At 36.3% G+C, this 15,101-nt stretch overlaps 1 long non-coding RNA gene across 1 annotated transcript in view; it reads left to right on the top strand.

Moving 5' to 3' along the window:
* The window catches only part of LOC109497457, a 63,596-nt gene that overhangs the window by 34,036 nt on the left and 14,459 nt on the right, over nucleotides 1-15,101 (top strand). The window contains exon 3 of the long non-coding RNA XR_006594216.1: nucleotides 1,524-1,665. This is a non-coding gene — a long non-coding RNA (uncharacterized LOC109497457). The remainder of the gene's footprint in view (nucleotides 1-1,523; nucleotides 1,666-15,101) is intronic.

Raw genomic sequence — 15,101 nt, 5'->3', positions numbered from 1 at the left:
ACTCTGCAGTAGATCCAGTGTTAGTCTATTCATTAAGTTGTATATTTTAATGAGTATATTTTCATTTTAAAAACCTTTAACTACTGAGAACAAACTGAGGGTTGATGGGGGGTGGGAAGGAGGGGAGGGTAGGTGATGGGTATTGAAGAGGGCATCTTTTGGGATGAGCACTGGGTGTTGTATGGAAACCAATTTGGCAATAAATTTAATATATTAAAAAAAACCCTTTAACTGATTTTTTATTGCTATTATTCTTGTTTCATAACTACTTGTTCTTGCTTTTAAGGTATTTGATTAAATTATGTGCTTTATTTCTCCTACAGTATGAAATATTCTTTAGAGACGTCTCTATTAACTCATTCCTCAGGCATAAGATTTTTCTTGTGAGCTGAGGGGCTGAGTTTGTTAGCAATCTTTCATGGTGTTGCTATGGGATAAATACATTTTATTTAGACATTTATCTTCCATGACAGAATTCTCCTGCACGTATGCTAGGCTGTGGCAGTCTCCCAATGGTATCCAAATTGACTCTCAATGGGAATGATGTAGTTCTCCTGATACAACATAATGTGGCTATAGCAAGGACAGTATTTTCTTTCAGGATGACTGTCTTAACTGCTTAGCACAGTAACTATGACATGCTCCAGATACAAAGGGCCCAAAGAATTTTTGCCTATAATGACTTCCAATTATGATGCCTTCCCACACAGTGGATTCCTGAATGCCTCTTAAACTTATGGCTGTCAGTCTTTCTTTCAATGACATCTCATAGATTTACATCCACCAAGAGTTTCCTTTCTCATTAAGATTTTTCTTCCTTCCCCCCTTCCTTCCTTCCTTGCTTTCCTTCCTCCCTCCCTCCCATTTCCCTCCCTCCCTTTCTTCCTTCCCTCCTTTTCCCTTTGTTCTTTCCTTCCTTCTTTTTGCTATTCTCTGGTTTTATGCGTGAAGTAGAGATATCAGCATGTAAGTCTATATCTTAGAACCAGAATCTGTTAATAAAATAGTACCTGTATGTTAATAAATTTAAGTAAACAATGGCATTTTATATCTTTGGCTTCATAAAGATTGAATCTATATATTTGAAGTCTAAAGGCTCTTCTGGATCATTCTTATCTATGGGCAGTCATATGTAGCACCCTGTGGAAAACACACTTTCTAGGAGACTAACTTCTTTAACATGTTTAGGATTGATACATTGATACTATAACATGGGAAAAGACTGGGATTGTGTAAGCATTGCCTATTTGATTAAACTCATACTTTCTTTTTATCTTTAATTGAATTAAGAATTTCTAGAAGTTAAATAACCTCTCTTGAAAGTCAGCCAAAGATTTTTGAAAGATAGCTATTGGGGAACTGACTGTGGTTCTCTATAAGCATGTATCATGTGCCCCAATCTCTCCTGGCCTTGAAAGTTTGATGATTTATTAAACAGTTTGGCAATTTTTGTTGCCTTTAATTGCATTGCCCGACTTCTGCCAGGTAATCTTTTCTTCTGCTATCACAATGTTTCATTTCAGTGCTGTTTCATAATGCAGTAATTTTGAAAACATTCTAAATGAAAATTTGGAATCTGAATTTAAGTCAATGTGCAGCTGTATAATGTGTGACCCCAGTGCAAAAACAGATCACAACTTGAAGCAAGGCTCTTCTTTTACTTAGGTAAGTTTTGTCAATGTGTAGTCAATGCCAGCTATATTACAACTTACTCCTCAAAGTTTCTTTGGACATAAAGTGTGAAAAAATATGCTTTAGTCCAGGAAATATGGTATTTTTGTTAAATATCTAATATGCTGAATTAGAGAATAGAAACAAAAAGGACATAATATTCATTGGGTAAGAAGAAGCAACCAAATTGTTCTTTCAGAGAGGTGTCTTCTGATTGTGTGAGAAAGGAGGGTTAACTCCAAATAGCTTAAGAAACAGAACATATTGGCTCATGTAACAGAGAATCTAGGGGTTTGATGCAGGACTCAAATGATATCAGAGCCTAGTTTTGACATTTCTTTGCATTCTTCTATCTCCTGGGCTGGCTTTATTATCTGGGTAGCTCTAGACCTAACTTTTCTAACATTCAAGTCCATAGGAAAAGGGAGACAGTGTCTTCTCTGGCGGTTTCCACACAAATCCTGGGAACCATTGTAATGGGACCAACTTGGGTAATGTGATCCCCATCCAATCTCCTGGGGGATCTGTTGTTCTAATTGGCCAGGGGCCAGGATGGTGGTATGCTACCCAAAATATACCGATTGATTGTTGAGAGGTGTGTAACTACTTTGCCAAGGAAACTGTGCAATTTACTCAAAGAAGTAGGAGATGAAGATCAGGTGGTCAAGACCAGTACCAAAATATCTTAGATATATGGGTGGATATGGAAGCCAGAGAGAATAGGATAAAAGCTTCTAATTGTAGAGTCTGAAGGTGGCTATCATTTCCTATTTGATAACAGAATTTTATCAAATTATGAACATTTTTCAAGGTCTCTAATTAGTTCTCTATCATCAATCTTACATAACATTCCTCTTCTTATAGGTAGATTAAAGACTATTTAAGATGAATCTAAAAAAAAAAAGAAAGAAAAGAAAAGAAATATATAGGAATAAAACAGAAAAAGGAAATGTTTCCTTAATTGATCCAAGTGCACTTAAGACTCTTATTATTTAACATGATGCCCTAGAAAACTAATTCTATTGCTCCTGTTGTCTCTGGTAAGTAGGTAAATAGTAGCAAAAATTCTGTTTCCTGGCAAACTAGGGGTAAACCACACTATATTGTTTGCTGTTCTCATAAATCCCAAATGCAGTATGCTGCTTCTGGTCAGAACTCAATTATTGTTGTTTACCGACCCATTCAGTAGCATAAATATATGTAAAATATGATTGTAATGTGGTATTCTAGCCTCAAAGCTGATCTACTACACCTTCCTCTGAGATCTTAACACAGATAAGCAGAACAGCAAGAAAATAAGCAACTATTCCCTTTTGTAACCAACAATACCCTTGGCCTTTTCCTGTCACTCTGCCCCTCACGCCCACACCAATGGGACCAGATAAACATATGGAACTGAAATGTTCTCTTCTTGAATCATAAGATCATAACTATGCTTGAGTGTTATCAGTCTTTCAGCTTCACTAAGGCTTTGCACTAATAGATGTGAGATGTAGTCTGTCTTAAGGGTATTTGTGTTATAAAAGGAAATTCTTGAGGATTCTAAAGAAGCTCTAGGAGCTTTAACTGGAATGGTGGGAAGAGAGGTTCTTTGAAGAGGGGTTGGGGGGGGTGGATACCCTATTCCCACATTTTCAGTGGAGCAGCAGACACAGACCAGGTGTTTTTCATAGTGTTTCTGCTATAGATTTAACCTACCTGCGTCAAAGTGCATCCACTTCTGGGCATGTTGTGTGTGTGTGTGAGTGACCTAAAGATACTAGAATTCTTCCCTCTTCCAGTTCGTGAGAGAGTGAATAAATAGAGACTTGGCAGCCGCCTCACAGAGGCTGCTGACACCTGCTCCAGACAAATCCCAGGGCAATGTGCTTTCCATCTTCATTGCATGTTCTGCACGAAGAACTAAACTTTGTTTATCCTCCATCCAACTACAGATTATATTTCATGGCCAGCTGGTTCCCTTTGAGGCAGAATTTGGCTCCTGAAATATAGTACTTGCCTAGGTAAATGTTTAAGTTGTTTAACAAAGAACATAAAATCACTTTTCACTTTTCATTAGTCTAATAGGGACTATTCATATGTTTCTTGACAAATTTTTTGTTGCTCCGTCCCCTCAGAACAGTATAAAGAGACCAAATATTTTATCATCGTGGAAGGAATTCTTTCTACTTTATCATTATTCACATCACTGTCCTCCTGAGGCTGTGAATATGAACATAATAGGTCTAGAGTTATTGGCTTTCAATTAATATAAACATTCTCAATGAATTTTGGAGCGAGGCTTTTTTCCTTTTTAGTGTATTTCCCTTTGGTGTTATTATGTAGTACTTTCCATACTCACCTCTGTCATGATAGCCTTGTGTGCTTAGAATTAAAAACTTAAGTCCCAATGAAAAAAACTTAAGAAGTATATCTGCTTCTAAAGATCCATAATCATCTCCCCAAGCCCTGCAGTGAATACCCATAGTATCTATTGCAGCACTGTGCACACATTATGCATTCTGTCATGCTTGTTATTTGAGTAAAAAGATGTACATAGTTTTGAGTTATCTATGTTACTATCCCCAAATCAAAAATAGATCATAATATTAGCTCTTTTCATAAATCTTCCATTATGGGTTATTTTGATGTTTCTGCTGCTCATTTTCACAGAGCCCTAACCTGCCAACGTGGGCTGGATCCTCATGAATGCAGTGGACTCGGATGTGACAAAGCTTCAGACTGTTTCATTAGGTCCAGTTTGCCTGGTTTCACATAAAAAAAGGGAGCCTAGAAGTGTCAGTCCCTGAAGATCAGAAAGCAGCCACCATGAACTAAGCTAAATGAGACACCTCTGATTTTTCGGGCATGACTGAGAAACTGATGGCACCACAGCTGTGTAGGGAGAATGCAGAGCAGAATGGAGTCAGGCTGTCTAGGTTCAAGAACCAGATCTTCCCAATTATGAGTGTGTACTTTTGGATCAATTATTTAACATCTCTAAGGCTCAGTTTCCTTGCTTGTGAAATGGAGATAATAATAGTATCTAACTCACAGGGTTGATGTGAGGATTAAATGAGATCATGCTACTGAGAGAACACGGGACAGAGCCTGGCACCAAATAAACACTCAATGAATGTTAGCTGTTAAGTCCTGTCTGCCGTAACTACTCCTTGACTCTGAACTACTAAAGCCCTTGGAATCTGCAGTGCTCATTTTGGCACTTGATCATGCATTAATTCATCTATCACCATCTATTGAGGTGACTTTAATCCCTATCGGAGGGCTGAATATGGCTCACATAGTGTTTAAGATAGCAGATTGCCTATTTTAGTGCTCTGCGCATTAAACTGACCTCTGATAAATATTTATTCAAAGCTCTAAGTCAATACTAAAAAAGCTAAAGGAATATTGTGTTCTATTAATGCAGAAAAAGTGTCCAGTTTATAGAAGCCCTGCTTTATTCCTCATTGCTAGGATATTGGGTTTAATTATGGGAATCGATACTCTGAGAATGATTCTGGCAACAAGAAGCAAGAAGAGGAGGGTCTAGCAACCTTACATTATATGAGAAATGGTTGAAAGGACTGGATAAGGCAGGGGATGAGAATGTCTGTTTCTTTGGTGTTAGATGCTATTGGAGAGGTTTGCAGTTTTTAGATTTCTATTTGTAGTCAATTTTTAATTCAAATCCCTTAGGCAGGATTGGGGGTAGTTCCCATCAAGGGTTACCACACTTTAGAAGCTCTTACTCTTGGGGTGTCTGAGTGACTCTGTTGGTTAAGCACCCAACTCTTGATTTTGGCCCAGGTCATGATCTCATGGTTCGTGAGTTCGAGCCCCACATCAGGCTCTGTGCTGACAGTGCGAAGCCTGCTTGGGATTCTCTCTCTCTCTCTTTCTGCCCCTCCCCTGCTCTCTCTTGCTCTCTAAAAAAAAAAACAAAAACAAACAGCTCTTACTCTTGTAGTTACTATGGCTTTATGTTTAAGTCAGCTTTATTGTCCTTGCCTTGTGCCACCCCCCCCCCCCCCCGCCAAATAGTGCTCCCTAGAGGCTGAGGGAGCATCTAACAGTTTGCTGGGGGGGCTCAGCATTGCTGAATCTGGAGTCAAACTCTCACCATGCTCTTCTCCCATAGGCTCAGTGGGTTCTAAAACAATGGAGTAGAAACAGGTGGGAAATTGGAACTAACAAACTGTAGTTAGCCAAGGGGCTTGGATTCATGGTCAGTAAGAGAGAACTGGGTTGGACAGAGTGGGTTCAAAGCTTTATCTTTTTGAGAACATGTACTTGGTTTGAAGGCAAACTCTACAACTTTGCAGCTTAAACCTACGCTCAATTTTAGACTTCCTGAAACCTTGAAGATTCTTTCTCAAGTGATTGTGCTTCATAGTTTATTTTAAATTATTAGTGCAAAAAAGAGTGTGGTTTTTCTACAAAATAAAAAAAAATTGTCATGTTTCTACTATATTTGGTTTGGAGACTAAATATCTAAATATGTTGGTCAAACTATCAATGGAAGTACCAAGAACTGCTTTATTTCATGATCCGATGTTTGGGATCATTGAATTTTGCACTTAAAAAACCAATTACTTTGATTTTATGTTCATTTTTGTTGAGTGCAGTTTCAGGCTGTTACTTGCAAGTCCATCCCCATGTGGGTTCTCCTGCCTTCTAAGCTTTCTACCATCCTGACTGACTTTAACTCTAATGGTGGCTCAGCTGTGTGCTTGAATGTTTTGCTAGTAACTCAAATTTGCTGATTTCCCATCACAATGGTATTCTCCATTACTTTTTGTCTTGTAATTCATGTAATTGTAGGATGTTTGTTTGATGTAAACTCTTAGTCCTTTTTGGAAATATTTAAAACACTGTGTTCTTTGGGAGCACATGAGGAATAATATTTTAACACATAGCTTTTATTTTCACTGAGCCCACATTAAGCCAAGGTAATTTTGTTCCATGTTGTGTAATGTTCTCACTTGTGATTATTTCTGCAGGTTTCTCATTTTCTTTTTTAAATCACGACAACTAAAGGGCAACAACAGCGGCTGGAGTTACGTTTGTCAGACATTTTAGGTTAGTTTTCCCCTTTGCATGACCAGGATCCAATGACAGCACCCAGCTGGGTACATGTTGAGATTGCCACCCACTGGTGAAATAGAGAATTTTCATTTTCATGTGTAAGAAAACACATTCGTTTTCTGTTTTCAGAGTAGGAATTCATATATTTAGGTCCTTTAAAAAATATATTTCAAGCTCCATTAAAAGAATAAAGAATTTCATTATTATGAAACAATTTAAAGCTTTATGGGAAGAATAAAAAAGTTATCATTATAAAACCATTTAGAAACCTTTATTTACATCTCTTGTATCCCCTACAAAGGGGTGAAATGAAAAAAAAAAATCTTGGAATTAATTATGCCAAGAGTGCTATCAGTGGTTGCTGTTGAATACTAAGATTAAGAGGGATTAAACTAATTTTTGTTGCCTCTTTACATTTTTATTTACTTAATTTTTTTTTCTGCAGAAAGCTTGCATTGCTTTAAAAGAAAATATAAATCCAAAGAGGGAAAATAGCAATATGTGTGTATATAAATCGAAATGTAAGTCTTCAATAACAGCACTTTATGGAGTGTTAAAAAAAAAAAGCACCACCTTAGATCAGTGCCACATTTAACTAAACAGATACAAAAGGAACAAAAGCTCTGAGATTGAACTGCGGCTTTCATCACTCCGCTAGCACAAATTTTAAATTCAAATGCATACATAAGAATTTATTATGTGATAAAGATGCCATTTCAACTTCATGTGCAAGGATGCTTGGTTACCTCACATCATTTACCAAATAAATTCCACATGTGAAAATTAAAAACATAAAATAAAATAAATTTCAAAATACATAAATGAATATTTGAGCTAATAAAAAATGCAATGGAAAAAATTATAAAGGAAAATATTGAAAACTTCTGTGTAAGAGTATTACCATAAAGCGAATGAGAACCTGGGGAGAAAATATTTATAGCATATAGAACTGACAAAATAAATATTTTTTTAAAAAAAAGCCTGTGAGCACTTGAAAAAAAAAGTTAAACCTCACTACTAATCAAAGGATTGCACATTTTTTTGAAATGAAAAATTTTGCTATAAATTGGCCACGATTTAAAAATATCAATGTTGTCAAAAGTACTCCATACTATAGAACTACTTTGCTATTTAAAATTATTCCTTAAAAAGATATAATAACATGGAAAAATACCCATATCAAATTTAGATTATAAATAGGGTTTAAATAATAATGCAGTTTATCTGTATCTCTCCAGGAAAACATTATTCCAAATGTTTAAATGAGATTATTTATGTTATTAGAGTTATTGGTGATAATTTCCTTTTTCATGCATATTTGTATTTTTTAACTTTTGGCAACAAAAAATTTCAAATATATAAAATGCTCATTAAAATTCATTTAATTGGATTACAAAATAATACATGTAGTTCGATTACTATTTTAATAAGATAAAAATCATATGTATATATATATACATTTCTGTATTTATAATTCATATATGTAGATTAAAATTGTTTTAGAATTTAGTAGTGATATTTGTATGGCTATTTGTTTATATTTCTATGGTTATAGGTAATTATTCATCATTTATTATGTAATTATTTTACTACTGATGAACAAAATGTACATTGTATATACTGAAAGTCGTCTTTAGGACGATAGTTAAAGACATGTAAAATATTCATGGACACTTAATGGTTGAAAGAGGGAAAAGTATAGGCAGTATATGCAGTTTGTTGACAGTGTGATAGAAGTAGAAGCATATATCTATTTTATTCATACATATATATGAATAGACTTAAAAACTTGTGAGAGGAATGTTCTAAAAGTTCAACTGTGATTATAGTACTATGAATATAGTTGATAGTTTTCTTATTTATTTTTCTGACTTTTTAACTAGAAACAATAGAGTCTGTACATGTATGTCAAATATATACATTGAATTGCATATTTTAAATATATGCAGTTTATTATGTTGGTTATACTTCAATAAAGTTGTTAGAAATATATAATACAAAATTACTGCTCAAAAACAAGACAGAAACAACTCTCCTCTTTCTAAAAAGAAAATTTAATGTTTAAAAAGTGTGGTGTCAGTTTTTACTAGCCCAACTTTCATTCCATCCCATTTGTAGATATGTAGAATACTTAAGACATTTCAAAATATTTCTTCACTGGCATTTGGGACAGTAATGAATCAGCACTTTAAACTGGGTTCCATAAATTTGGATCTGCACATTCTTTTCTAGGGTATGGAGAGTGGGGTAGAATATTTCTACCTATCAAAATAATGTTAATCCCTATCATGTGCAAGGAGCCAAGTACCTTGTGGAAACATTTAGCTATTTTTCCATCAGAATAAGGTCATTTCTTATGATTAGCAAATTTAAACAAGCAAACAAACATGATTTGACTTTTCAGAAGGAAACCACTTACTCAGATATTAGAGTCTCTCATTAACACATCCTGTGCTTCAGCAGTAATTTTATTGATTATGTGAACTGTTAAATAGTCCATCTGCAATGCAAATGTGACTTTAAAATTAAAAACCTGACATCAATTTATTTTCCTCCAGCAAATTCAGAGCTAAATTAAGTAAAACCCTTGATTTGAGGCAGCCAGCCTTTTCTGATAAAGCTTTCAAATATCCGGCATGTTAAAAGTGTGTTGCTAGGTACGTGAAAGATGATACTAGACAAAGAACGACACTGTTTCAATCATTTTTTAATAAAGGAAAATATACAGCTCTCCTGTGTAGCTGCACACTGCTTGACTGGTGGGCAATACTAATATGTGTCCAGAGATATGATGATGTATCTGCTAGTCTTGCCGAGCTGTGCTGAGACCTCTTGTACAGATGCTCCTGTGTGACAGCTGGCTGTGTAGTCTGCTCTGCCTTACTTGCAAGGCTTGCACTCTAAAAGCCAAGCAGCTAATTTTAAAATAGGAATGCATGGCACAGTCCTAAAGAATGGATGAAAATACTCATCCCTGAGGCATATCACGAGTTGATTATAATAAAAATTGCTTAATTATTTATTAGTAGTTGCTTTATAAATTACTCTGGTTTTGCTGAAGGGTATAAACTGTGAGATGGGAGAGAAGAGCTAGAGAGGTGAAATTGTCAGGGGACACTGCAGTTAAGGGTTTCATATACCACACAGATGCCTTTTGACTTTATCCTGTAAGTGATGTGGAAACAGCAATCTTTTAACAGGAGATTGAAAGGTCAGATTTGTGTTTTCCCTGTGATGGGAGATGGATGTGAGAGGGACAGGAAAAGAGGCAGGTAGCAGTTAAGGTGAAAGACCGCAAAGCCTAAAGTGAGAAGTACAGGGGAAAAACATGGGAGGAAGCACCAAAATATTTGAAAGGGAAAACATGTAGGGAAACCCTTCAGAAAGATCCGGTAAGTGAATATGGGGCCAGAGATAAAGTAGAGGAAAGAATTGAGTTTTCCTCTTTGTATAACTGGATGGATAGTTCGCACTGTTAACTGATATTGAAATCACAGGTGCTGATGGTGCCTATTAGAAGGGGGAAACCTAAGTGGCTGGTTGACCTACTTTGCTAATGGATACATGCAGTCACTCAGAAATTTTACAAGAGCAAATTGTATAGATAGACATGCAATAAACAATGACAGTAAAATTATAGACAAAGCCCTCCAACTAAATCACAAAAGGCCCCGAAAGCATAAGAACCTTTTTATGAAGCTGATGTCAGAGACATGGACAGAAATGGAACAATTAGATTGCATTAATTGTATTTGTTATGTTGCAATGGCAATGATTTTCTCACAGTAATAATGAGCTCTGTTATAATGGGCATTCACCTTGTATCCCACCTATTCATTCATTAGAATGAGGGTTTTTTCCCCCCTTTTACAAAGTAAATACACAATAAGATCAAATAAATTTTGATGATTGCCAACAGATGGTGAGGGGCTCAACCTCAGACCATCTGATCTTTTGCTTTTCAGTTCTTTCCGGCTGTTCTTTCTACTTAATTACCTTCCCCTCACTTCCTAATCCCTTCCATGTAATTCTACACCAAGATTGGGTCTAGCACTCTCTATTAATTTTCCACAGCCTACACTCCTTTCTGATAAGATATTCTTTCTTTGTAGCTGTGTTGCTAATGGATCTAAACAGTCTGGTTTTAGCAGAACCTTTCAATCCTACTTGAACCATGTCTTTGCTCAATTTATTAATTCAGTTTAATGCTGAGAATTTAAAACTGACTCTTACAGTTTAATCTCATTTCACATCTGACACAATGGATCAACCACTAGTAATTTTACACAATCAAAGAACTATTTTAACTGACCTGTCTTTGAAATCCTTCTCATATGAGACATTTATTTTTTCCAATCACTAAAACAGACTTACCAGAGTGATATATGTGTTTCAGCGAGAAATTTCCTTTATTACATGAATGCATCTATGCATTTTTTATGAATGAAGCAGGGAGAGTATTGCTGTAATAGGGTTTTTTAAATGAAATTTTAGGCAAGTGCATGAAGAGTAGGAATTCACGGAAGCTCAACTCAGAAGGCATCTCCTGACATAATGTATTATAGACTCTGTATGTGTGTTTACATAATCCGTATCTAGAGAGGACCTTCTTTTTTCTTTTGACAAGTACAGTTTAATGTCCAGTTCAATATAATAAGAAGGCTGTTTCCATGTCCCGTTCGATAGTCCCCAAGAACACTGCTTTACAGAGGTAGACTAATAGAATTCTGTTGATTCAGACTTCCTGCATTATACATGTGCTCTCATGTTTCTGTCCTGTTTAGCAGTAGTTTGTTTCACCAAGTACTTGTTCTTTTGGTATAGAGATTGCATACCAAAAACTATACATTGTAAGCATTTGTAATAAAATAAGGCTTAGTTTGAAAGGTATTTTAAAGGTATCATCTGTTTTGTGAGTGCCATTTAAAAACAATCAGTATTTTTTTTCTGATAATGAAAGCAAAAATGTTCATTTAAAAAAGTTTTAAAAACAGAAAAATTAGAGGAAAGAATCCCAACAATACCCATAATCTCCCTAGAGATTATGGCTGTTAAATTGTTGCATATACCCTTTCTGGATCTTGTATGCATATCTGTTTAAAATGAAAATTTTAAAACAGACTGGGACTTGTATATAATGATTTATACAGATAATTGCTACACACATTTAACTTATGTGAACTTTACTCTGCGTGTGTGTGTGTACAACAATTAAATAGATTTTAAAAAAATTTCCCCTTTATTGTGTTCATGAGTATATTCCCCAGAATAAGCATGAGATGGGTGATATGAATTGACTCTTTCCTCAATCTCTGTGTCTCAATTCCTGTATGTCTCTTATAGTATGTGCATCTTGCTACAGTGACTCCAGTGGTAAAAATATATATTTTTCCTACAACATAGTCTAACCTCAAGCCAACTTCTCTGATGCTCACAGACACAGTTATCTATTCTAATACTAAAAAGAAAAACTATGATGAAATTAAGGTATTTGGTACCAACCTGGAGATTTTCAAGGATAATGTTAACTATATGAGATTTTTTTCATCATGATTGAAAAGCCTATCTGCTGCATGAGATGCAACGTCCTTGTAATCTACTTGTTTATTTTAGTATAGAGTTATTAAGTTCCCCCCCATATCACTAAGTACTCTTCGAGAACATTCTTAATAACTGCATCGCAATCTATCATATGGATGTGCCCTATCTACTTTAACCAATCCACTATTATTAGACATTTGGTTAATTTCCAATCTTTTGCTATAAATAAGGCTATGACAACTGTTGTGCCCGAGATATGATACGACTGTCAGCCATTATTTTGCACGTGTACTTACTGCTGTTGTAGTGTCTTCCCTTCAGGCACTTCCACCACGTTCATTCTGATAAGATACAGGAGGCAGGAGAATGTGATTTCTCACAATAACCAACTGGGGATTGACTCCAATGGAAGAGGAGGCAATAAAACATGCATTTTTAATACAATCTTTTGGTGTTCGTTGGTGGCTCCTTACGATGACACCTCCTGTGCAGAGGGTTAGATTGGCACTTAGTCGTGTGAGCCAGTTCAAAGAGGGGATTTGCAGTGGCTTTTTTGGGAGCTCCACGTTTCTGCTTCCTTCTGTCAGCTTCATGCTGCAAATAGGCACGGCGTTTCTCAAAGTTAGAAGACTTCTAACTGCGATTCATGTGCTTGTCTTTCATACTGGCATAGCTCTCCCTCCAAGCCTAGGTTGCTCTGGGCAGCTGCACTGGAGGACAGCTATGTGTTCGCACTTGAGCGGTGGAAGAAAAAGTAGTCTCACAGCTTGATGAGAAACTCTTCATACAAACTGTGCTTGTTCAAAAGTCTTTAGAAAACTTAAGGATTCATTTCCTAGGATACATTCCAAGGTGTGAATAATAAGTGGTCAAAAGTATAAACATTTTTAAGGCTTTTGATACATACTGATAAATTGCTCTCCAGATGTTTTGTACCAACTTATACTATGCCAGCTATAAATGAGACTGATCTTTTGGCTGAAACACTTTTTTTTTTTTTTAAGAAGCATCGCCATACACCGGTTAAGATTTTACTTTGTGTTTCTTTACTAGACAAGTTGAACCTTTTTTTTTGTATATTTAATGACATTTTGTTTTGTTTTGTTTTTCCTAAAATTCATGTTCTTTGTCCAGTCCCACCCCCACCACACCCAAGGTTTTGTGTTTTTTTTTTTTTTGTGCAAGTGTTTTGTTTTTAAATTAATGTCTAAGAACTTTTTGTATTTTATGTTCTTATCTAAAGACAAGTTACTGAAACCACATGAAATAAGGTACACATTTTTCAGGAGGGAGGGGTGACAGGAAGAGTGTAGGAGGATAGACAGGGTGCAGACCTCCAAATAGAGATGTTGCTTATGGCCTTTGGTGCCCTCACCCCCTTGAAAAATTGCCCCACCCATGGCTTCTGACTCCTAGGTGGCCAGGTGTTATACCACATGACTTTAATGATCACAGCTGATGGGATGTCTACTCAAAGGTCATCAGTTAATAGACTGCCAAGGGATTTATGAACTGCACCAGAATCTCTTCCAAAGGAATTAGGATAGAAAAAAAAAAACACAACTGCCAATTAATAGTGGATCTAAAAAGACAAACATGCAGAATATGAATGAACCAGATTAGTGGTCGAGCTGCAGAGAACAGAGTCACCAATTCCTGCCCCTGAGATCTCTAAAGCCACCTTAAATGGAGAGTCACATTCCAGCTCCAGTTCCAGCAAAGCTGTTTATCTTTCCCACTCTAAGCATGTCCCTGTCCCATGAGCTTCCTGGACACATCTCTATTATTTACAATTAAGTGAACTTGAAGAAACAATGATTCTGAGCGAAAGTACTTACGATACAGATTAAAGAACTACCTTAGTTACAATTCCATACATATCCCGGTAGAGCCATCCTTATAGTTAATTCTTTGATTTAACAATTTGTTCAACATAATATCATCGAACATGCAGTCTATGTTAGGTATTGGGCTAGGTGATGAAGGAGACCCGGAGACGAATCAGACAATCTCTGTGATCTAGAAGCATATAGTTCAATCACACTTTTCTACATGGCGTGGTCTTTCATTACTGCAGATTGTCAGATCAATGGTGACCAACTAGTTGCTAGGCAACTCGAGAGACAGGAATACAGACCTGATGCAGCTCTATCCTGATATGTATTCTTCTTTGAAATGTTTGTCAAGAACTGTGAAGGGGCTGAAATTTTCTCTGCTTTAAAGCTAAGATGTTAGCCTGCCACAGTTTAATAGATGCTGGCAGACGACATGTGACATCTAGGTCAGAGACAAAGGAGTTTATTATTACTCACAGCAAGGCAAGCAACTGGAGCTTTGTGTTTACTGCTGGTTCCCTTGCCCCCAAGTCCTATGGGGGCAATGCAGAGCAACCCAGGTGGATGTGTCACAACTGAGGAACACCAAGTGTAGGGAACCCAAATATTTTACAATGGGCTGCAAGCAAACCACCCAGACATTTGCCCTGTAGGGAAACATTATCTTTATTACAACGGACAGTAACTGTTCTGCGCTCTGGAAGGAGACACTATCTCTCTCTTTCAAGACTGTTCCTATCACTATACAAACATCCTTGAAATGGTTATCCAGAACAAACATTATCAGAATCTTTGCCTGCAAGGCATTTTGCAGAAACACCAAAGCCCCATGGAGAATTGTTTCCTTACCATATTCTTTCTCTGGTACTTTTTTCAGCCATTCAAATTTTTGGTTCTTATTTCTACTAACTCTAAGTACCTACTCACTCTGAGATTGGCCTATACTCCTCTGTTTTTGCTATTCACTCTATATCCTGTTTACTAGGT

This window comes from Felis catus, chromosome A2, assembly GCF_018350175.1.
Source record: "Felis catus isolate Fca126 chromosome A2, F.catus_Fca126_mat1.0, whole genome shotgun sequence".
NCBI classification, from domain to species: domain Eukaryota; kingdom Metazoa; phylum Chordata; class Mammalia; order Carnivora; family Felidae; genus Felis; species Felis catus.
This window is presented reverse-complemented; position numbering and strand designations above follow the sequence as displayed.